At 38.7% G+C, this 23107-nt stretch overlaps 2 non-coding genes across 2 annotated transcripts; one reads left to right on the forward strand and one right to left on the reverse strand.

Moving 5' to 3' along the window:
- Nucleotides 1-3723: 3723 nt before the first annotated feature.
- On the reverse strand, nt 3724-3831 carry LOC148548838 (small nucleolar RNA R71). Its single transcript, XR_015898736.1, has one exon. It is a non-coding gene; the product is annotated as a small nucleolar RNA R71 (small nucleolar RNA).
- Nucleotides 3832-12617: 8786 nt separating this feature from the next.
- LOC148548839 (small nucleolar RNA R71) lies at nt 12618-12724 on the forward strand. The gene has a single exon (XR_015897127.1). It is a non-coding gene; the product is annotated as a small nucleolar RNA R71 (small nucleolar RNA).
- The last annotated feature ends 10383 nt before the right edge of the window (nt 12725-23107 follow it).

The raw sequence follows: 23107 nt of genomic DNA on the forward strand, positions 1-23107 counted from the left end.
ATGGCGCACTTCGAATTGCGTTGGAAAGTAGACATCCAGAGCTTTCCAAAAATATATAATAGTCCATACTTTGCCCAAGTTTAGATGACGCAAACTGGCGTTCAACGCCAGCTCTCTACCCAATTCTGGCGTCCAGCGCCAGAAACAAGTTGCTAAGTGGAGTTCAACGCCCAAACTGGCACAAAAACTGGCGTTCAACTCCAAGAATGACCTCTCCACGTGTAGACTTCAAGCTCAGCCCAAGAACACACCAAGTGGGCCCCGGAAGTGGATTTATGCATCAATTACTTACTTCTGTAAACCCAAGTAACTAGTTTATTATAAATAGGACTTTCTACTATTGTATTAGATATCTTTGAATCCAGGATTGTATCTTTGGATCATCTTTGGATGCCTAGTTCTTAGATTAGAGGGGCTGGCCATTCGGCCATGCCTGAACCTTTCACTTATTTATTTTTAACGGTAGAGTTTCTACACTCCATAGATTAAGGTGTGGAGCTCTGCTTTTCCTCATGAATTAATGCAAAGTACTACTGTTTTTCTATTCAATTCAACTTATTCCACTTCTAAGATATTCATTCGCACTTCAACCTGAATGTGATGAACGTGACAATCATCATCATTCCCTATGAACGCGTGCCTGACAACCACTTCCGTTCTACCTTCGATTGAATGATTATCTCTTGGATCTCTTAATAAGAATCTTCGTGGTGTAAGCTAGATAGATGGCGGCATTCATGAGAATCCGAAAAGTCTAAACCTTGTCTGTGGTATTCCGAGTAGGATTCTGGGATTGAATGACTGCGACGAACTTCAAACTCGCGAGTGTTGGGCGTAGTGACAGACGCAAAAGGAGGGTGAATCCTATTCCAGTATGATCGAGAACCTCAGATGATTAGCCGTGTTGTGACAGAGCATTTGGACCATTTTCACAAGAGAATGGGATGTAGCCATTGACAACGGTGATGCCCTTACATAAAGCCAGCCATAGAAAGGAGTAAGACTGATTGGATGAAGACAGCAGGAAAGCAGAGGTTCAGAGGAACGATTGCATCTCCATGCGCTTATCTGAAATTCTTACCAATGATTTACATAAGTATTTCTATCCTTATTTTCTTATCTATTTTCGAAAACTCCATAACTATTTTATATCCGCCTGACTGAGATTTACAAGGTGACCATAGCTTGCTTCATACCAACAATCTCCGTGGGATCGACCCTTACTCACGTAAGGTTTATTACTTGGACGACCCAGTGCACTTGCTGGTTAGTTGTATCGAAGTTGTGACAAATTATGAATTAAGATTAGAGCACCAAGTTCTTGGGGCCATTACCAGGGATCACAATTTCGTGCACCAAGTTTTTGGCGCCGTTGCCGGGGATTGTTCGAGTTTGGACAACTGACGGTTCATCTTGTTGCTCAGATTAGGTAATTTTCTTTTTGTTTTATTTTCAAAAATTTTTCAAAAAACTTTTCAAAAATTTCTCCTTTGTTTTCGAAAAAAAAAATTTCTTTTCAAAAAAAAATTTTAAATTATTCTATGGCTTCAAAACTTTCAAGAATGAATTCTAGAGTTTCATGGTAACATGTTAAATCCTATCTGGCTGTAAAGCCATACCCAAACTGCTTTGGGATTGGTCTTCAACTAATCACCACAATGCATGTAATTCCATCCTAAGCTGACTGGCTATTAAACCATGTCCAACCCTTTGATTGGAGCTTTGGGCTAATATTGAAAGATTCCTGGAATTCTTCTTAAAGATTTTGGAATCCTTATTTTTTCTTTTCCACACTAATTTTCGAAAAATATAAAATAAAAATACAAAAAAAAATTAAAAAATCATAAAAAATCAAAAATATTTTGTGTTTCTTGTTTGAGTCTTGAGTCAAGTTGAAAGTTTGGTGTCAATTGCATATACATCTTGCATTTTTCGAAAAATTCATGCATTTATAGTGTTCTTCATGATCTTCAAGTTGTTCTTGGTAAGTCTTCTTGTTTGATCTTGATGTTTTCATGTTTTGTGTCTTTTCTTGTTTTTCATATGCATTCTTGCATTCATAGTGTTTATACATGAAAAATTTCTAAGTTTGGTGTCTTGCATGTTTTCTATGCATATAAAAATTTTTAAAAATAAGTTCTTGATGTTCATCTTGACATTCAAAGTGTTCTTGGTGTTCATCTTGACATTCATAGTGTTCTTGCATCCATCACATACTTTGATCCAAAATTCTCATGCATTGCATCATTTTTCATGTTTTCATCTCTCATCATTAAAAATTCAAAAAAATCAAAAAAATATCTTTCCCTTTTTCTTCTCATAAATTCGAAAATTTGGATTGACTCTTTCAAAAAATTTTAAAATCTAGTTGTTTTTATGAGTCAAATCAAATTTTCAATTTAAAAATCTTATCTTTTTCAAAATCTTTTTCAAAAATCAAATCTTTTTCATTTTTCTTAGTTATTTTCGAAAATTTTAAAAATATTTTTCAAAAATCTTTTTCTTAATTTTATATCATAATTTTCGAAAATAACATCATCAATTAATGTTTTGATTCAAAAATTTCAAGTTTGTTACTTACTTGTTAAGAAAGATTCAAACTTTAAGTTCTAGAATCATATCTTGTGATTTCTTGTGAATCAAGTCATTAATTGTGATTTTAAAAATCAAATCTTTTTCAAAACTAATTTCAATCATATTTTTTCAAAAATATCTTCTTATCTTATCTTTTTCAAAAATTTGATTTTAAAATATCTTTTCTAACTTCCTAACTTCCTATCTTTTCAAAATTTGTTTCAACTAACTAACTAACTTTTTGTTTGTTTCTTATCTTTTTCAAAATCACCTAACTAACTCTCTCTCTCTAATTTTCGAAAATATCTCCCCTCTTTTTCAAAATTTCTTTTTAATGAACTAATTATTTTAATTTTTTATTTTAATTTTCAAAAACTACTACCCTTTTTCAAAAATAATTTTTGAAAATCCTTCTCCCTCATCTCCTTCTAATTATTTATTCATCTACTAACACTTCTCTTCATCTCACATCACTGCTCCTATCCTTACCCTTGTGTTTGGATTCTTCATTCTTCTTCACCCCTATTCCTTTTCTTCTTCTACTATCAATAAGGAACCTCTTTATTGTGACATAGAGGATTCCTCTTCTTTTCTTGTTCTCTTCTCTTTCTTATGAGCAGGAACAAGGAAAAAGGCATTCTTGTTGAAGCTGATCCAGAACCTGAAAGGACTCTGAAGAGGAAACTAAGAGAAGCTAAAATACAACAATCCAGAGACAATCTTATTAAAAATTTCGAACAAGTAAAGGAGATGGCAGCCGAACCCAACAACAATAATGCAAGGAGGATGCTTGGTGACTTTACTGCACCAAATTCCAATTTACATGGAAGAAGCATCTCCATTCCTGCCATTGGAGCAAACAACTTTGAGCTGAAACCTCAGCTAGTTTCTCTGATGCAGCAGAACTGCAAGTTTCATGGACTTCCATCTGAAGATCTTTTTCAGTTCTTTACTGAATTCTTGCAGATATGTGATACTGTTAAGACTAATGGAGTAGATCCTGAAGTCTACAGGCTCATACTTTTTCCTTTTGCTGTAAGAGACAGAGCTAGAATATGGTTGGACTCTCAACCTAAGGATAGCCTGAACTCTTGGGATAAGCTGGTCAAGGCTTTCTTAGCCAAGTTCTTTCCTCCTCAAAAGCTAAGCAAGCTTAGAGTGGATGTTCAAACCTTCAGACAGAAAGAAGGTGAATCCCTCTATGAAGCTTGGGAGAGATACAAGGAACTGACCAAAAAGTGTCCTTCTGACATGCTTTCAGAATGGACCTTCTTGGATATATTCTATGATGGTCTGTCTGAATTAGCTAAGATGTCATTGGATACTTCTGCAGGTGGATCCATTCACCTAAAGAAAATGCCTGCAGAAGCTCAAGAACTCATTGACATGGTTGCTAATAACCAGTTCATGTACACTTCTGAAAGGAATCTTGTGAATAATGGGACGCCTATGAAGAAGGGAGTTCTTGAAATTGATACTCTGAATGCTATATTAGCTCAGAATAAAATATTAACTCAGTAAGTCAATATGATTTCTCAGAGTCTGAATGGAATGCAAGCTGCATCCAACAGTACTCAAGAGGCATCTTCTGAAGAAGAAGCTTATGATTCTGAAAACCCTGCAATAGCAGAGGTAAATTATATGGGTGAACCTTATGGAAACACATATAATTCATCATGGAAAAATCATCCAAATTTCTCATGGAAGGATCAAAAGCCTCAACAAGGCTTTAATAATGGTGGAAGAAATAGGTTTAACAATAGTAAATATTTTCCATCATCCACTCAGCAACAGACAGAGATCTCTGAACAAAGTACCTCTAATTTAGCAAACTTAGTCTCTGATCTGTCCAAGGCCACTGTAAGTTTCATGAATGAAACAAGGTCATCCATTAGAAATTTGGAGGCACAAGTGGGCCAGCTGAGTAAAAGGATCACTGAAATCCCTCCTAGTACTCTCCCAAGCAATACAGAAGAGAATTCAAAAGGAGAGTGCAAGGCCATTGAATTAATTACCATGGCCGAACCTGTGAAGGAAGGAGAGGACGTGAATCCCAAGGAGGAAGACCTCCTGGGATGTCCAGTGATCAATAAGGAGCTTCCCTTTGAGGAACCAAAGGAATCTGAGACTCATCTAGAGACCATAGAGATTCCATTAAACCTCCTTATGCCATTCATGAGCTCTGATGAGTATTCCTCTTCTGAAGAGAATGAGGATGTTACTGAAGAGCAAATTACCAAGTACCTTGGTGCAATCATGAAGCTGAATGCCAAATTATTTGGTATTGAGACTTGGGAAGATGAACCTCCCTTGTTCACCAATGAACTAAGTGATCTGGATCAACTGAGATTGCCTCAGAAGAAACAGGATCCTGGAAAGTTCGTAATACCTTGTACCATAGGCAACATGATCTTTGAAAAGGCTCTGTGTGACCTTGGTTCAAGGATAAACCTCATGCCCCTCTCTGTAATAGAGAAACTGGGAATCTATGGGGTGCAAGCCACTAAAATCTCATTAGAGATGGCAGACAATTCAAGAAAATAGGCTTATGGACAAGTAGAGGACGTGTTAGTAAAGGTTGAAGGCCTTTACATCCCTGCTGATTTCATAGTCCTAGATACTGGGAAGGATGAGGATGAATCCATCATCCTTGGAAGACCCTTCCTAGCCACAGCAAGAGCTGTGATTGATATGGACAGAGGAGAATTGATCCTTCAATTAAATGAGGACAACCTTGTGTTTAAAACTCAAAGATCTCTCTCTGTACCCATGGAGAGGAAGCACAGTAAGCTTCTCTCATTGCAGAGTCAACCAGAGCCCCCACAGTCAAACTCTAAGTTTGGTGTTGGGAGGCCACAACCAAACTCTAAGTTTGGTGTTGAAATCCCATATCCAAACTCTAAGTTTGGTGTTGGAGAGTCTCAACAATGCTCTGAACATCTGTGAGGCTCCATGAGAGCCCACTGTCAAGCTATTGACATTAAAGAAGCGCTTGTTGGGAGGTAACCCAATTTTTATCTAATCTCTATTTTTATTGTTTTTCATGTTTTATTAGGTTCATGATCATGTGGAGTCACAAAATAAATCAAAAAAATTGAGAACGGAATCAAAAATAGCAGAAGAAAAATCACACCCTGGAGGAAGACCTTACTAGCGTTTAAACGCCAGTAAGAAGCACCTGGTTGGCGTTCAACGCCAGAACAGAGCATGGTTCTGGTGCTGAACGCCCAAAATGGGCAGCATCTGGGCGTTTGAACGCCAGAAATGCACCCTGGAGAAGAGCTGGCGCTGAACGCCCAGAACAAGCATGGTTCTGGCGTTCAACGCCAGAAATGAGCAACAAATGGGCGTTCAACGCCCAGAACAAGCACCAATCTGGCGCTGAACGCCCAGAGTTGTGTGCAAGGGTATTTTGCATGCCTAATTGGGTGCAGGGATGTAAATCCTTGACACCTCAGGATCTGTGGACACCACAGGATCATCTCAGGATCTGTGAATCCCACAGGATCCCCACCCACCTCACCCTCTCCCTCTCCATTCATGGTCATCCCTTCTGTTTTCCATTCACCACTCACATCCATACACATATCCCTCCATCTCTTCCATATCTTCTTCTTTTACTATTCTTTCTTCTTTTGCTCGAGGACGAGCAACATTCTAAGTTTGGTGTGGTAAAAGCATTAGCTTTTTATTTTTCCATTACCATTGATGGCACCTAAGGCCAGAGAAACCTCAAGAAAGAGGAAAGGGAAGGCAATTGCTTCTACCTCTGAGCCATGGGAGATGAAAAGATTCATCTCACAAGCCCATCACTAAGAAAAGGATGGAGCAAGCAAGAGAGCCCATTCATGGAGCTCAAGAAACACATGGGGAAGCTCATCATCAAGAAATCCCTGAGATACCTCAAGGGATGCACTTTCCTCCACAGAATTTTTGGGAGCAAATCAACACCTCCCTAGGAGAATTAAGTTCCAACATGGGACAATTAAGGGAGGAACATCAAGAGCACTCCATCATCCTTCATGAAATAAGAGAAGATCAAAAAGCAATGAGGGAGGAGCAACAAAGACAAGGAAGAGACATAGAAGAGCTCAAGGACATCATTGGTTCCTCAAGAAGGAAACGCCACCATCACTAAGGTGGACTCATTCCTTGTTCTTATTTTCTGTTTTTTGTTTTCTATGTTAAGTGCTTATCTACGTTTGTGTCTTCATTACATGATCATTAGTATTTAGTAACTATGTCTTAAAGTTATGAATGTCCTATGAATCCATCACCTCTCTTAAATGAAAAATATTTTAATTCAAAAGAACAAGAAGTACATGAGTTTCGAATTTATCCTTGAACTTAGTTTAATTATATTGATGTGGTGACAATGCTTCTTGTTTTCTGAATGTATGCTTGAATAGTGCATATGTCTTTTGAAGTTGTTGTTCATAAATGTTAAATATGTTGGCTCTTGAAAGAATGATGACAAGGAGACATGTTATTTGATAATCTGAAAAATCATAAAAATGATTCTTGAAGCAAGAAAAAGCAGCAAAGAACAAAGCTTGCAGAAAAAAACATAGGCGAAAAAAAATAGAAAGAAAAAGAAAAAGCAAGCAGAAAAAGCCAAAAGCTCTTAAAACCAAGAGGCAAGAGCAAAAAGCCAATAATCCTTAAAACCAAAAGGCAAGGGCAAATAAAAAGGATCCCAAGGCTTTGAGCATCAGTGGATAGGAGGGCCTAAAGGAATAAAATCCTGGCCTAAGCGGCTAAACCAAGCTGTCCCTAACCATGTGCTTGTGGCGTGAAGGTGTCAAGTGAAAACTTGAGACTGAGCGGTTAAAGTCAAGGTCCAAAGCAAAAAAAAGAGTGTGCTTAAGAACCCTGGACACCTCTAACTGGGGACTTTAGCAAAGCTGAGTCACAATCTGAAAAGGTTCACCCAATTATGTGTCTGTGGCATTTATGTATCCGGTGGTAATACTGGAAAACAAAGTGCTTAGGGCCACGGCCAAGACTCATAAAGAAGCTATGTTCAAGAATCATCATACTGAACTAGGAGAATCAATAACACTATCTGAACTCTGAGTTCCTATAGAAGCCAATCATTCTGAACTTCAATGGATAAAGTGAGATGCCAAAACAATTCAAGAGGCAAAAAGCTACAAGTCCCGCTCATCTGATTGAAGCTATGTTTCATTGATAGTTTGGAATTTATAGTACATTCTCTTCTTTTTATCCTATTTGATTTTCAATTGTTTGGGGACAAGCAACAATTTAAGTTTGGTGTTGTGATGAGCGGATAATTTATACGCTTTTTGGCATTGTTTTTAGTATGTTTATAGTAGAATCTAGTTGCTTTTAGGGACGTTTTCATTAGTTTTTATGCTAACTTCACATTTCTGGACTTTACTATGAGTTTGTGTGTTTTTCTGTGATTTCAGGTATTTTCTGGCTGAAATTGAGGGACTTGAGCAAAAATCAGATTCAGAGGTTGAAGAAGGACTGCTGATGCTGTTGGATTCTGACCTCCCTGCACTCAAAGCAGATTTTCTGGAGTTACAGAACTTAAAATGGCGCACTTCTAATTGCTTTAGAAAGTAGACATCAAGGGCTTTCTAGAAATATATAATAGTCCATACTTTGCTCAAGTTTAGATGACGCAAACTAGCGTTCAACGCCAGTTCTCTGCCCAATTCTGGCGTCCAGCACCAGAAACAAGTTGCAAAGTGGAGTTCAATGCCCAAACTGGCACAAAAACTGGCGTTCAACTCCAAGAATGACCTCTCCACGTGTAGACTTCAAGCTCAGCCCAAGCACACACCAAGTGGGCCCGAAGTGGATTTATGCATCAATTACTTACTTCTGTAAACCCTAGTAACTAGTTTATTATAAATAGGACTTTCTACTACTGTATTAGATATCTTTGAATCCGGGATTGTATCTTTAGATCATCTTTGGATGCCTAGTTCTTAGATCAGAGGGGCTGACCATTCGGCCATGCCTGAACCCTTCACTTATGTATTTTTAACGGTAGAGTTTCTACACTCCATAGATTAAGGTGTGGAGCTCTGCTGTTCCTCGTGAATTAATGCAAAGTACTACTGTTTTTCTATTCAATTCAACTTATTCCACTTCTAAGATATTCATTCGCACTTCAACCTGAATGTGATGAACGTGACAATCATCATCATTCCCTATGAACGTGTGCCTGACAACCACTTCCATTCTACCTTCGATTGAACGATTATCTCTTGGATCTCTTAATCAAAATCTTCGTGGTGTAAGCTAGATAGATGGCGGCATTCATGAGAATCTGAAAAGTCTAAACCTTGTCTGTGGTATTCCGAGTAGGATTCTGGGATTGAATAACTGTGACGAACTTCAAACTCGCGAGTGCTGGGCGTAGTGACAGACGCAAAAGGAGGGTGAATCCTTTTCCAGTATGATCGAGAACCTTAGATGATTAGCCGTGCTGTGACAGAGCATTTGGACCATTTTCACAAGAGGATGGGATGTAGCCATTGACAACGGTGATGCCCTTACATAAAGCCAGCCATAGAAAGGAGTAAGACTGATTGGATGAAGACAGCAGGAAAGCAGAGGTTCAGAGGAACGATTGCATCTCCATGCGCTTATCTGAAATTCTTACCAATGATTTACATAAGTATTTCTATCCTTATTTTCTTATCTATTTTCGAAAACTCCATAACTATTTTATATCCGCCTGACTGAGATTTACAAGGTGACCATAACTTGCTTCATACCAACAATCTCCGTGGGATCGACCCTTACTCACGTAAGGTTTATTACTTGGACGACCCAGTGCACTTGCTGGTTAGTTGTATCGAAGTTGTGACAAATTATGAATTAAGATAGAGTACCAAGTTCTTGGGGCCATTACCAGGGATCACAATTTTGTGCACCATATAATTCCTTTGAGTTTCATTCAAAACCTTGCTGGCATAATATATAACATGCACTAAATTGCCTTTCCTTTGTCTAAGCACTGCCCCAACAGCAAAGTCTGATGCATCACACATCAGTTCAAAAGGCAAATTCCAATTAGGTGGGGCAATGATAGGTGCTGAGAAAAGTTCTCTTTTCAGTGTTTCAAATGCTAGTGTGTATTTTTGATCAAACACAAAAGGTGTATTAGAGACTAATAGGTTGCTCAAAGGCTTTGCAATTTTAGAAAAATCTTTAATAAACCTTCTGTAGAAAGCAGTATGGCCTAAAAAACTCCTAATTGCCTTGACATTACTAGGTGGAGATAATTTCTCAATTAATTCCACCTTGGCTTTGTCTACCTCTATGCCTTTTTCTGAAATTTTATGGCCAAGGACAATCCCCTCTGTCACTATAAAGTGGAATTTCTTCCAGTTTAGAACTAGGTGCATCTCTTGGCACCTTTTTAACACTAAGGCAAGATGATTAAGGCAATTGGGAAAGGAATCTCCAAAAACTAAAAAATCGTCCATGAAGACTTTAATGAATTTTTCAATCATGTCTGAGAAAATAGACAACATGCATCTTTGGAAAGTTGCAGGGCAATTGCACAATCCAAAAGGCATGCGCCTGTAAGCGAAAACTCCATATGGACAGGTGAATGATGTTTTTTCTTGATCTCTTGGATCAACCACTATTTGATTATAACCCGAATATCCATCAAGAAAACAGTAGTATGTATGTCCTGCCAATCTTTCCAACATCTGATCCATGAAAGTGAGTGGAAAATGATATTTTCTAGTTGCCTCATTGAGTTTTCTATAGTCAATGCACATCCTCCAGCCTGTTACTGTTCTTGTGGGGATGAGTTCGTTCTTCTCATTGGGTACAACTCTGATCCCTCCTTTCTTTGGAACCACATGGACAGGGATCACCCATGGGCTGTCTGAAATGGGATATATTAATCCTGCCTGCCATAGCTTCATAACCTCTTTTTGGACCACTTCCTTCATGACAGGATTCAATCTTCTTTGGGCTTGAATGGAGGGTTTGGCATCATCTTCCAGCAAGATCTTATGCATGCATATGGATGAGTTTATCCCTTTTAAGTCAGCAAGGGTCCATCCAATGGCATCTTGGTGCTTTTGCAACACCTTGATTAATTCCTCTTCCTGTTCTTGACTAAGGGCAGAATTGATGATCACTGGGTAACTTCTATCACTTCCCAAGTATGCATACTTGAGAGTAGGAGGTAGTACTTTTAGCTCCAGTTTGGGTGCATCTTTCTCCTTTTTCCTCTCCTCCAATGTGCTTGGAATAGACATTTCAGCTGAGTTGGCATCAGCAACCTCAACACTTAACATGGAATCACCCTCTGTCAATCCTTCAAGTGCTTCTTCAAAGGTTTCTTGCACCACAGTTCCCACTGTATCTAGCCTCATACACTCCCCTAGTGACTCTGGTGGATAGCTCATGGCTTTGAATACATTAAATACCATTCTCTCCTCATGTAGCCTAAGGGCAAGTTCACCCTTTTGGACATCAATGATGGGTCCAGCAGTAGCTAAAAATGGCCTCCCTAAAATTATTGAAGCCTTAGCTTTTTCCTCCATATCCAACACCACAAAATCAGTAGGGAAGATGAAGTCTCCCATATTCACTAACAAATCTTCCACTATTCCATGAGAGAATTTGAATGATCGATCTGCCAATTGAAGGGCCATTCTTGTTGGTTTGGCTTCCTCAATATTCATTCTTTTCATCATAGTTAACGACATCAAATATATACTAGCTCCCAAGTCACATAAGGCTTTTTCAACTGTTATTTCCCCTATGATGCAGGGAATTTAGAAGCTTCCTGGGTCCTTCAATTTTTAAGGCAGCTTGTGTTGAATGATAGCACTATATTTCTCAGTTAATACCATAATTTCATCATTCCTCCAGCTTCACTTCTTGGTCATCAATTCCTTCAGAAACTTAGCATAAAGTAGCATTTGCTCTAGTGCTTCTGCAAAGGGAATGTTGATCTGAAGTTTCATAAAAATCTCCAAGAATTTGAAGAATTGGCTGTCCTTTGCATTCTTCATTACGCGCTGAGGGTAAAGAGCCTTTGGGACATATGGCTTTAGCACTTCTTTTTCTTTTGATGAAGTGGGAGCAGGTGTTTGTGCTTCTTCCTTGTCATCTAAACTATCCTCTGCTTTCTTCTCTTGAGTCTACTTTGAATTTTCTATCAATTCCCTTCTAGTTCTGAGGGTAATAGCTTTGCATTCCTCTCTTGAAGTTGTTTTGGTGGCATTACCTGAACTGTAGCCAGGAGCTTGCTTTGACACATATCCAATTTGTGCTTCAAGTTTTTGAGTAGCAGCATCTTGGTTTTGTAAATTGGATATCACTTCCTCTTGGAATTTCTTCATGTCTTTAAACTCCTTGCAAAGGTTTGCAAGCATAGCTTCCATTTTGGCCATTCTGTCTTCATCATGTGGTGATAATTGGTTGAAATTGGAGTGTTGAGAGTGGTTATTGTGGCTTTGGTATAGTGGCTGTGAATAAGTATTTTGTGTGGTCTGGTATGGTTTTTGGTTGGAGTTTTGGTGAGTGGAGTTGTTATACTGGTTAGGATTATGGGGTCTGTGGTCTTGGCCTTGGTTTTGTTGGTTCCCCCACCCAAAGTTTAGGTGGTTCCTCCAACCAGAGTTATAAGTTTTAGAGTATGGATCATTAGCCTGCCTAGATGAGTTTCCAAGGTAATTAGCTTCCTCCCAGTTAACTCCTTCTTCTATGTCCAAATCTCCTTGAGGTGATGATTGAGTGTGGATATTTGTAGCTTTATTCTTCTCCATTTGCTTGGTCAATTCAGCCAGTTTCTTGGTGATCATCTTATTCTGGGCCAGGATTGCATCCATATGGTTTAATTCCAAGACTCCCCTGTTGTTGCTTCTGTCTGAGGCATAAAAATACTCATTGTCAGCCACTGTCTCTATAACATCAATGACTTCTTCAATGGTCTTCTTCTTGTTTAAAGAACCTCCAAATGAGTGGTCTACAGCTTTCCTTGATTCACAATTCAGTCCTTCATAAAAGATATGAAGTTGCACCCACTCATTAAACATATCAGGGGGCATTTCCTTGTCAAATCTTCGAATCTCTCCCAGGCTTCATAAAGAGTCTCACCATCCTACTGTCTGAATGTCTGCACTTCAGTTCTTAGCCTGTTTACTTTTTGTGGAGGGTAGAACCTTGTAAAGAATCTATTCACTACATCCTCCCAGGTGGTCAAGCTTTCCTTGAGAAATGATTCTAGCCATTTTGATGCTTTGTCCTTCAAAGAAAATGTGAACAGTAGCAATCTATAGGTGTCAGGATGTACACCATTAGATTTAACTGTGTCACATATCCTTTGGAATTTGGTGAGATGCTCATTAGGATCCTCTTGGGCACTTTCTCCAAAAGAACAGTTGTTTTGCACAAGAGTTATGAGTTGAGGCTTCATTTCAAAATTATTAGCATGGATAATTGGCTTTTGAATGCTACTGCCACAATTTCCTGGATTCGGATTTATGTATGTTCCCAGAACTCTCCTCTCTTGTCCAGCAGGGTTGGCTCCACCTCTTCTGGCATCATTGTTCACCTCTCCTTCATGATGGTTTTCCATATCATCCTCCATTGCTATATCCAAGTCTTCCTCCTCTTCTTCTGCACCAACAGCCCTCTTTCCTTTTGCTTCCCTCCTTAATCTCAAGAAGGTTCTCTTCGGTTCACTGTCAAAAAAGGTTGAAACCTCTCTTCTACCTGTCATACAAGTAGCACAACAAGCAGTAACCAACAAGTGAAGAATTTCACAATTAATGAAAAAGTGTGGTTAGAGAAATTGAGGTAATTAATCAAATAGTTAATGAGTTAGTGGGTTAGTTTTGCTAGAAAGTAAAGAAGTAAGAGAAATTAAAGAAAAATAACCCAATGAATTACAATAGAGCTCTCTAACCCAATGAAAGGGGTTTAGTTGTTCATAGCTCTCAAAATAGAAATTCGAATTGAAAGATACATTCTGGAATTTGAAATGAAAGCCAAAAATGAAGTAAAAAGTCCTCCGTGAGAAAAAAAAAGGGTTTTTTCTAACATAAATTCTAAGCTATTTATACATTTTCTTCCATTGATCCTTAATCTCTGAATTGGGCTTTTGGCCTTGATATAATTGGGTTGAAATAGCTCCAATTGGTTTTCCTTGCTGTTGAGAAGAGATCTGTTTGAATTGCAAGTTCTGATTCTTCAAGTTGGAGTCAACGTTTGATGGCCAATGTTGACTCAAACTCCTTCTTAAAAACCAGATGAAGTTGCTGTCATTGGCGTTAACTCAACATTGGAGGGCCAACATTTTTCTACCCACGCGTGCCCGAGCTGCACGCGTGCGCGTGGATGCAAAAATATCATTTTCCAGTTTTAAACAAAGGTAGAAGGGCGTTGGCCTCAGCATTGGACTGGCAACGTTCCCTCCAACGTCTGCCAATCAACGCGTGCGCGTGCTACACGCGTGCGCGTGGATTCTTTAGAAGCTACGCCTGCGCGTACGCGCCATGGTCGCGCACGCGTCATTGCGCATTTTCAGTTTCAAAATTTTGAGATCAACATCGCGGACGTTGGCCAAAAACGTTGGAGGTAGCATTTGGGGTCTAACGTCACCCACCCACGCGAGCACGTCAGCTGCGCGTGCGCGTGGATTGTCAAAATTTCAAATCCACGCGTACACGTACAGCATGCGTGCGTATCGCTACAGTTTTTCAGAATTCCTAGAAAGCTCATTTGTTCACAACGTTGGGGGTAACGTTGGATGTCCAATGCTCCCTCCAACGTGAGCATCAGCAAATTATGCAGACAATTACTCTGCCTCCCTTTCAACGTTTGAGGCAACATTGGTGGTCCAACTTGGCCACCAACGTTGCTTCTTCTTTATCTTTTCCAGGCTCCTTCTTCAACTTTTCTCAAAGCCTTCATTCACCTGTCATCAACCAATACATGCATCAAAGCCTTGCTAAAGTCATGAGAATTCTCATCATTCTTAGCACACAGGTAATTATAGCAGAATTCTCATGAAATTGCATCAAATTAACCATGGTTAGATGAATCTAGGTATGCATGAATTTCCACCCAATTTGCTTACTTATAGCTCAAAAAAGTGCATAAAACCTATTAAAAACTCAGAAAAAGGATAGTGAAACTAGCCTAAGATGCCCTGGCATCACAGGTCGGCACCCAAAAGGACATAACCTAAAGGGACAAATACGACCTCGACAAGAACAAGTGAAACTCCAAAAAGGTTAAAAAATAACTTAAGGCTCAAAGGTGCTTAGCTAAAAGGGATACAACTTCGCTCAAAGAAAGCACGATCTCAAAATGAGGCTAAAAAGTCGTCCAAAGCAAACTAGAAAGGAACTATACCTAAAAAGTTATAAGGACTTGACTAAAAAGCCCGGACGGCAACCTAAGAGGCAAACTCAACTAAAGAGCCCGAACAGCTAGGAGTAAGATAGCTGACCAAAAGGATCAGACAAGTCAAACTTCCTCCAAGCAAAGGTTGCAAAACAACCTCCAAATATATACATCTCAACACAGATAAAAATCATCAATTAAAAACATTAAAAGACTCATGGGCCCTCCAAAAGGGAGCCCAAAGAGTTTAAAAGTGTCTTGTTTTTAAAATAAAAGTTGCTAGGAAGCAACTAAAGTGTCAAGGAAATCATCCACAGAAACTTACAAAACAATAAGTTTATCAAAAGTCCACAGATCGGACTGTACAAATACATGAACATAATAAAAAGTCATTAAGGATCCGAAGTCTCTTCGGCAGCTACATCTTTTGGAGAGGGAGGCCTAGTTGCAAGAGGGGTGGCATTGACAACTCCATCTGGGACATTTAGTATTTCCACATAAGGATCGGAGCCAGGCGAAACCACCTCGGCAGAAGGAGTCGAAGAGGCTGAAGCTGCAGAAGCCTTGGCTGGCGGCACAGGAGGATGACCCTCATCTTCATCATCTGGGGCAGGCACGATCTTGCCGTCCTCCACTACATTATCCAGACTGAATAAAGTGAGGTCGAGCTCAGGGGCAAGAACCCGGACCTAGGCCTTCAAATTTTCATATGCATCGGTCACACTGTCTACCATGTGACCCTGGAGCTCGACGTAATAAGCCTGGGCAGACTGAAGCCTCTCGTTAATTTCCAGTAGCTCGCCATATGTACAGGTGTAGCTCTCCTTGTATTTTTTCGCCGTTTTTCCAGTCAGGTTCGCAGTTGCCTCAGCAGCAGTAGCTCGGGATTTCACCTTCTCCACATCCAACTCCAATTTAGCCACTCTAGCATCCAGCTCATCCTTCAAACCCTTAATTCTATTAAACTCTGACTTGGCGTCTTCCATAAAGGCCTTAGTCGCATGAACTGGAGAATCCCGGACAACATGAAATAAGGCCGCACCCGGGTTGGCCATCCGAATACTATTGCTAGTAATAAAATCCAAATGATAAAGGATTGACACATCATCCAACGGAACTTTACCATGAGGAGATATCACCTCGGTGGCAAAACCCATGCCGTCAAAATCCTTGCTATTCAGATCATAAGTACCAATAGTTTTTTGCCGCTTTGGAGGAGGACCAGCAGCAGTAGGAGAGGAGGCAGCAGCAGAGCTCGGTTGAACAGGGTCAAATGGAATCGTCCAAACTTGTGGTGTCGGAATGATCTTCCTCGGGCCCGAAGTATCAGAAGTCGGCTTCTTCATGGGCACCTGAGAAGACTCTTCTCCCGAGGTCTTCACCGTCAAGTTTTGTGCAGCCGTCGCCTTCTTAGCCCTACGGAAGGCCTTCATAGAGTCTGTACATTTCACTATTTCTGAAAAAAGAATCCAGGAAAACAAGTTACAAATAAGAAAGTGATAAATTGGCAAATAATAGAAGAAAGCCATCAAAAAAGAAGTCGGACGCTACCCAGTTCAGCACGGAGGAGGGAAGGATCTCCCAGAAACCTCTTAGTATCCAAATGAGGAGGTTCCCTCCAGTGCTCTTCCAAAACACCCACAAAAGCTTGTTCTACCTCGTTTAAACTCTCCCAAGGATACTTAACTACCACCGTATCCTTCTGCCACCACAAAGGGAAGGTGGGTTCATTATTCTCATCTAAAAAGAAAGGCCGAGCATCCTCAACAGCTCGGACCTTGAAATAGTAGTTCTTGAAATCACGAAAAGTCTCGTCAAATATCGAAAACACCTTTCTCCCTTGAGTAGCTCGGAAGGAAATTCAAGAGGCCTTCTTCTTGGCTACCCCAGGCTTGGTCAAAACAAACAAGTAAAGGAAGAGAGCTAGGGCAGGTCCAGCTCCTGACACAACAGCTGAAAAATCTTTATAAAATCCCAAGAATTCGGATGAAGCTGAGAAGGGGCCACATTACAGGTCCACAAGAGGTCGGTCTCGAAAGCAGTAAAAGGAAGGGTAACACCTAGCTGGCTGAAGAAATAGTCATAAGCGTAGAAGAAAGGACGTTCTCCCCGAGTTAAGGGAGGGAAACTAACCCTCTCCTCAGGATTAGGAGACACCAGCTCGTAATTCTTCTCGTCCTCCCTATTACTACACACCTGATGGAACCTCCTAAGCCTCTCACAGTACTTAGGATCGGCCACAGTCACACACATTAGGACAATCGAATCTAACCAATCGGCCATACCAGCAGGAACCTTGGTGGATATCTCGACAATGCTTTTTACGAAGAGATACACAACAAACTACACCTACAGCAAAAGAAAATAACAAAGGGTCACTACCAAAACAACTCGGACAGAAACAAAAAAAAAGAGGGAGAAGCAACTGACAAGCAACGGGTATGGTAAACAAAGGGCTCCCCAGGGCTCACCAAATCCCAGAGGCACCCTTTGGAGGCAACGGAGCAGAATGCAGAAAAAGAAATGACGCAAAAAACACTCGCCCTAGCCCGCTCAAGCAAAAGAAATTACGAAGAGGCAAATAGAAATCCAGACAGCAACACTTCTTTACAAAGATAGCAAAACAAAAAAACACAACTTTGAAGGGATCAAGGACATGCAATCTTTCCAGAAAGCCTCAACCTTTTTAAAGAAAGCTCAACAAAAGATCGAAACTTTGTGCGGAAAAGAAAAGCATGCAAACAGTAAAGTACAAAAGAAAGATGACTATTAAAAGAAGAGTACCAACCTACGATGAAGAAGGAGTAAGCGCGATGAGCAAATCCACACCAATGAGCGCCTCAGAAAGGAAAGTAGGAAGCTTAGGGCAAGAGATCAGAGGAGCAAGAGCCAAAGAAGAGAAATTCTTTCAAGTATGAGACAATGGAAACAAGATAAAAGCAAAGAAATGGAAAAACAAGGTTTAAACCCCTTTTTTTGAAATCAAAAGTGAGGGAATAAAACAGTAGAAAAGAATTAAAAAATTAAAGAAACTCTTTAAAGCGGTCGCACGTTTCTAGGGAAACGCTCTCGGAAATCATGCCGTAGTTAAAGAAGCTAAAAAACGCTTCGCATTCAAGCAGAATAAACGCCAGACTCGCGCGGAAATGAGCTACTCAAAACTAATGCTTGAGCACAACTTCCTCTAAGGGGTCGAAGTTTAAAAACACGACCTCAAGGGAAGATCGAAGCTCAAGCAGGGGCACTGTTCAGACCTTGGCTCGAGCTATGCGATCTGGGTTGGACGAAGACCAAAACGACCGACCTCTTAGAAGGCTGGCTCGTCACTGACCTCTTTCTAAAGAGCTCGGCCAAATCACCATGTAGGCCCAAAGCATGCCCAAAGCAAAGGATCACCGCTCACCAAAAGGCGGTGTACTAAAAGATAAATATCTCCTCCATAAAAGAAAAGATAAGATAACAAACTTATCTCAAGGAAGGTCACTCCCCACTACTATAAATACGCTAGAGCACCCAGGTATAGCACACACTTTGATTTTACACAAAAAACCTGCCTAAAGTCCGTGCTAACTTAAGCATCAGAGTCTCTTGTAGGTACCACCACCCTCCGGTGATCAAGGATCAGCAGCATTTCAAGATTCAGCAAGTCGGACCCAACAACTCCGATTACACCCGAAGATCTCATCCGAGATCGACTTTCAGTTTTAGGTAACCCTCGGAACAATACCTATATCTAAAAAGGGCACCACCGTCAGTCCATTCCCTAGGAAACAAAAGAGCACAAAATTCTACACTAAAGTATATAAAAAATATAAGACATATTAAAACAATGGTACCCTACTATTTTCCTACTACTGCTATGGAGAGCAAACCTTCGAAAAGAAGAAACAAAACCAAAGCAATGTACGAAATGGAAGAACAAGGTAAAAAACACCAACCTATTCTCAGAAGTCGAACCCCAACGGTGGAGCAACAACAGACGCTGGAAATGTGGTACCACGGACCCTTGAAGAAACCCCAAACACCAAGCCAACGTGCAGCACCAAAGTTAGCAAAAAGCATCTGGAGTGAGATAAGAATAGTAAAAATATGGAGGGACAAGGGGTGAGAACAGAAAAAAAGAGAAAAGCCCTTTTCTCTCCCACTACGCATCATTATGGCGTCTTGGAAAACATAACAGACAAGACCCACTATTAGAAAATGCAACGGACAAATGCAGAAATAACCTACACTCTGACTACGGTCAGACGACCTTCTGAACTTCAAGTAAACCGAACTCATCATCCAACGATGAGACCAAGTGTACATTTGCTCTCATGCTGCGGGGGCAACTATTCCGGACCCCAGTGTCTGGAGTCCCAAACGGCCCAACGACGACCTAGTCCCCAATCCCACGACATTCTTATGGCCCAAACTGGCCAAGAAGCCGAGAACCAATAACTAACATTCAAATTCAAATACCTCCCTTATCTTAACCAACAAGATAAGTTAAGAAAACAAGACAAACTATAAAAAAAGGAGCCAAGGGCTCCTTCTAGTACGTTTTCACACTCATAACTTCTACTTTTTAGATCCATTCTGACTTAAGCGTTGGAATGTCTTTGCAGATACCACCCCCACCGCTCTAGAGGTCCAATCTCGCCCATCATCACCAAGACTGGCGAGTCTCCGATCCTTCTCTCACCCATACCAGCCAAGTCTTGTACAATATGCATTTTTTCAAATGTATGAATTTATAATAAAACGATTAACAATTTCTTAAATTTCATTAAAAATTATGCTTTGCCTCGTTAAGGTTTAGGATTTTGGATTTATAATTTATTTTGTATTTACTTTTCAACATCAAGATCTTGATAATAATTATTTAGATGCTAATATCAAAGGATAATTTTTAATAAATTTTAAGAAATCGTTAATCGTCCTGTTATTTATAAGTTTGTTAAATGCAAATTTTCTAAATTTGAACTTAAACACAAATTTTAAATTTCTATTCTTATTTAATTTAATTTTTTATATTTTATTTGAATTAAAATAGAAGTATTTCTTTACTATATAGAGCTATTTTTTTTTCTTTCTAGCTTCGCTAGCAATACCAGGTAAATTGCATTATTAGCCCATTTTGCTGTCAAGTTTCACAAAGTTGTACTAGTTGTAAAACTAAAAATACTATATGTAAAAGTAAATGATAAAAATAGAATATTTTATTTAGGGTAAGGTATATTTTTTGTACCTGAAGTTTGACAAAAATTTTAAAAATACCCTTAAGTTTTATTTTGTTTCAATTTTGTCCCAAAAGTTTTCGATTTGCATCAAATATACCCTCGATGGCTAAATTTTTCAAAAAATTTAAGACCAATCTAATAATAATGCATGAAAATTATGCTTAATTTTCTTGTGTTAAAAGTTATTCTTATGAAATTGTTGTTAAATTGGTCTTAAATTTTTTGAAAAATTAACTATCAAGGATATATTTGATGCAAATCGAAAATTTTTGGGACAAAATTAAAATAAAATAAAACTTAAGTATATTTTTAAAACTTTTGTCAAACTTTAGAGATAAAAAATATACTTTACTTTTTTATTTATTAAAAAAAAACACATAAAAATAAATTTATAATTATAAAAGAGAAAGAAGATTCTGTTTGTCTTTTCATTGTTTTTCCTCTCTCCCAAATCCCAATACAACGCACAAATTGAAAAATAATGAGCCAGAGCCAAGAATAAAGTTGGGCCCATATCCGTGTCTGCTTCCGGTCCAATATTTTTTGCAATCATTTAAATTAATCGCAGAAATTCTATTCTCCGAAATCACGAACCTTCCATAAACTTCAATCCAAGAAATATTCTTGACCATGACCAAAAAAGTAAAAAGAAATATTCTTGCCCACGGAAAAATCCCAAACATAATTGAAAAAGGGTACGGAAACATCTAGGGCATAAAAATTCAATCTAATCCAAGCTAAAATCTTTAATACAAATTGAATTGAGTTATATATCTCAAATTTATCAATCTGCACATACAAATTGGCTTGAGTTTCAAATATTTTTGGCAAACAGATTCAATCCAATTTAAACCATATTAAAGATATTTTTATATATAGTGAGAATTAGGGAAAAGTTTGATGTATAAATATACCTTTCGTTATCTATAAAAGAATGTATTTTGATATTACTAAAGCTTGAATCCAAAACTCTTTAATTAAATTGCAAAGTATTTACCATCTTGACTAATTTAATATTTGTAATATTATATATTTAATAAATAAAAAAGATAGATGAATACACTAGTAATATTATTATTTAATATATTTAACTTATTATATAATTTATTTTTATTTATGTATTATTTTAATTATATAATATTTCTTTTATTGACTTTATTTATTTTAATTTAATTTATTTTTATCAAAATAATTAATCCAATCTAAAATAAAAATATTTAAATTAGATTAGATTAAGAAAATTACTACGGTGCCTATGTTGTTTCAGTAGACACACATATAAGGACTAAATTAAAATATTTAAATAGATAACAAAGATATTTTTAATTAATAATTAAATAATTAAATAAAATCAAATCATATATACCGACTTAAAATTAAACTGTTTGAATTAAGAACTAAATCAAAATAAGATAATTTTTTACTTATTCAAATTGAATGCAATAAATATAAATTAATTTAGTTACATAATTATTGTCTTTTGATCTTCTATATATAGATGACCAAATAAAACTATAAAAATTATCACTTTTATTTCTCTTCTTATTTCAGCTCTTCTTTTTTTCTCTGTTTTTACTGTTTTATGTCTATTTTTTTTTGTATTTTAATTTATATATAATATTTGTTCATACCCTGACCTAAAATATAAAGCCAGAACCAACAAAGACAAAAAGGCCCACCCAAAAAGGGTGGCCTCTACTATTCACTCGACCTCTTAAAAGAAGTCGGACACAGCGATAATACTAGCGTTACTTATCCAAATAACTAGCTACCTCTTCGAATCTCCAGTACTATCTCTATCTCTCCTAAAAGATACATACCAACAAACTCTCAAAGATAAAGGAAACAGTTATCCATCAATTAAAGATGGAACTACTCCAAAAAAAAAAGTGGTAACCAAACTCTAATATAAATACACTGACACCCCTTCAGGTATACACACGTTCTATTCTACTAAAACCTTGCTTAAAGCCCTTGCTAACTTAAGCATCGGAGTCTCTTGTAGGTACCACCCCTCATCTCCTCGCGAGAAAATCGGACGATGGCACCTCGATTTAAGAACAAGCCGGACGATGCCTCATAAGGAGTCTGGACCTCACATTCAGGCCCAAATGAATGTTTTAGGTAACCCTCGGAACATTGGCACCATTGCCGGGGACTTGTAATTCAACCCTTGATAATGAAGGATGATCAATACAAAGACGGTCACACAGCATCTGAATCAGAACCAGAACTCCACCGCGATGATCTCACACTACTAATATCTCCTCCTCGGGAAAGAAAGCACATCCCCCACAGAGAAGGGACTTCAAAAAACCCCAACCAAGGTGGATCCAATAAGAGATCCATCCGCTAGAGGATGAAGAACCTCCCCATCTAACGGAGATACTCGGTTTAGTCTATGAAAACCGTGGATGACTGGAGTAACTTGAGTTAGAAGCTAAACGACAATGAGAAGCAGAACAGAAACTGCGAAGGAAGGTACGACGACAAAAAGAGATGGAAGAAAAGCTTTTAAGATTGGAAGCTGACATCCGAAGAAAGAGCAATAGCGCGGATCGGGAAGAAAGCCCCTTGGGAGGTGAGGATCCGTTCGTTGAAGAAATCATGCGGGCCAAAGTACCAAGAAATTTCAAAACCCCCGACATGGATCTCTATCATGGAACGACCGACATGAGGTATCATCTTAGCAATTTCAAAAGTCAGATATACCTAGCCGATGCCTCTGATGCTACTTGTTGCAAAGCCTTCCTGACAACCCTAACAAATGCCACGATGAAGTGGTTTGATAACTTACTTCCTAGGCCGGTAACTTGTTTTGATGACTTGGCAAAGAAGTTTCTTACTAGATTCTCAATTCAGAAAGACAAGGTGAAACATGCCCCGAGCTTTCTAGGAGTTAAGAAAGAAGTCGGAGAAATATTCCAGGATTACATGAAAAGATTCAA

Source organism: Arachis ipaensis, chromosome B8, assembly GCF_059453495.1.
Source record: "Arachis ipaensis isolate K30076 ecotype BB chromosome B8, ASM5945349v1, whole genome shotgun sequence".
NCBI lineage: Eukaryota > Viridiplantae > Streptophyta > Magnoliopsida > Fabales > Fabaceae > Arachis > Arachis ipaensis.